The following is a 2004-nucleotide window of genomic DNA, read 5'->3' on the forward strand; positions in this document are numbered from 1 at the left end:
CCTGTGACACTTTCCATTGATCCAAGTAGCCCACAGCTATGTCCTAAGCACCTATGTCCCATGAATCTCCACTCCTCCTAAATACGTCATCTAATAGGGTCACCTAGTGGCTTGTTGTTAACCTGTTTGCACACTCATAGGGTTTTGCTGGTGTATGAACAGAGTTTTAATTTTAATTATTTGTCCAGCTTTGCTATACAGGTAACTTCTGTATTTTCACAGTGATGTTGTATCTTACTCATTTTTGTGATACTGAGTACTGAGACATGGTTGGTTTTTCTGTTCACTTTCTGGCATTTATTAGTGTCATCTTTTTTTTTTTTTCGATACACGGGCCTCTCACTGCTGTGGCCTCTCCCGTTGTGGAGCACAGGCTCCGGACGCGCAGGCTCAGCGACCATGGCTCATGGGCCCAGCCGCTCCGCGGCATGTGGGATCTTCCCGGACCGGGGCACGAACTCGTGTCCCCTGCATCGGCAGGCGGACTCTCAACCACTGCGCCACCAGGGAAGCCCTATTAGTGTCATCTTTTGACCAACTGCAAGCATTGGTGCTACATGAATGCGCCCTGGACTGCAAAGTCAGGGGCAGCACCGCGAGGGGAGCAGCAAGGCGGAGTCACTTCAAGCGATAAAGATGTCAGCGCCAGCACCTCTTGCTTCAAAGAGGGGAAAAAAAACACAGCATGTTAGAAACTGAGGGGAGAATTTAGCTCATATGTTTGGAATCTTTAACAAGCCAATTTGCTCCCCGAAGACAGGTCTGCAAGAAGGAAAGTCAGTCTGAGCAGAGGAAGCCAATTGCAAGGAGTTACAGCTCTTGGCTCAAGAGAAATGGTTGGGGAAGAAACCTCTGGCGGAAACCAGTAAACACGAGCTTTGCAAACACCACCTCCAGCTGGTTGCTTGCCCAGGGCTGGAGCCTCCAGAGACAAGTCAGGGACAGCCCCCCCGAATGAATGTGGCCACTCGCAGCTGAGGGGAAAGGGTTAATTCAGCTGAGACTTTGCTGGCTTCTGTGGGGAAGCTGAAGGGAAAACCACGCAGAGGGACTCAAGAGCCTTCATGAAATTTTAATGTGATTTCATGAAAAGGTAAAGACTTGTATCTGGTCTTGCTATATTTATTAAAGCAAGGATGAGTTCTTAGGACCAGGATGGAGCTGGGTAAAACCATGACCCCAGAAATAGAGCTGTGTGTGTGTGTGTGTGTGTGTGTGTGTGTGTGTGTGTGTGTGTGTGTGTGTGTGTGTGTGTGTGTGTGTGTGTGTGTGTGTGTGTGTGTGTGTGTACGTGCATGTGAAAGAGAGACAGAGAGACAGCACTAAATGGAAGGTCCGAGGGTCAAACCCAGGCTCTGTTGGGGGAGGAGGGACTTCTGACCCAGGCCTCATATTCATAAAAATCCTCACATGCAGCCTTTTCTCCAAATGGCACCTAACCTTCACTGGGATTTCTCAACAGGACTGACTAAAGTCAATTTCCTCAAAGTTTAAAACTCATTGGGGACTTCCCTGGTGGTCCAGTGGTTAGGACTCTGCGCTCCCAACGCAGGGGGCCCAGGTTCAATCCCTGGTCAGGGAACTGGATCCCACATGCTGCAACTAAAGAGGCGGCACAGCCAAATAAATAAATATTAAAAAAAAAAAAAAACTCATTGGGGACTTCCCTGGTGGCGCAGTGGTTAAGAATCCGCCTGCCAATGCAGGGAACACGGGTTTGGGCCCTGGTCCGGGAAGATCTCACATGCCAGGGAGCAACTAAGCCCGTGAGCCACAACTACCGAGCCTGCGTTCTAGAGCCTGTGAGCCACAACTACTGAAGCCCACGCGCCTAGAGCCCGTGCTCCGGAAAAAGAGAAGCCACTGCAATGAGAAGCCCGCGCACCACAGTGAAGAGTAGCCCCCACTCGCTGCAAGTAGAGAAAGCCCGCGCGCAGCAACAAAGACCCAACACAGCCAAAAATAAATAAAATAAAATAAATTAATTAAAAAAGACACCTCATT

General features: G+C 49.5%; 1 non-coding gene across 1 annotated transcript; it reads left to right on the plus strand.

Moving 5' to 3' along the window:
- Positions 1 to 1509: 1509 nt before the first annotated feature.
- Positions 1510 to 1582, plus strand: TRNAG-CCC (transfer RNA glycine (anticodon CCC)). Its single transcript has one exon. It is a non-coding gene; the product is annotated as a tRNA-Gly (tRNA).
- The last annotated feature ends 422 nt before the right edge of the window (positions 1583 to 2004 follow it).

The sequence above is a fragment of the Lagenorhynchus albirostris genome, chromosome 17 (genome assembly GCF_949774975.1).
Source record: "Lagenorhynchus albirostris chromosome 17, mLagAlb1.1, whole genome shotgun sequence".
NCBI lineage: Eukaryota > Metazoa > Chordata > Mammalia > Artiodactyla > Delphinidae > Lagenorhynchus > Lagenorhynchus albirostris.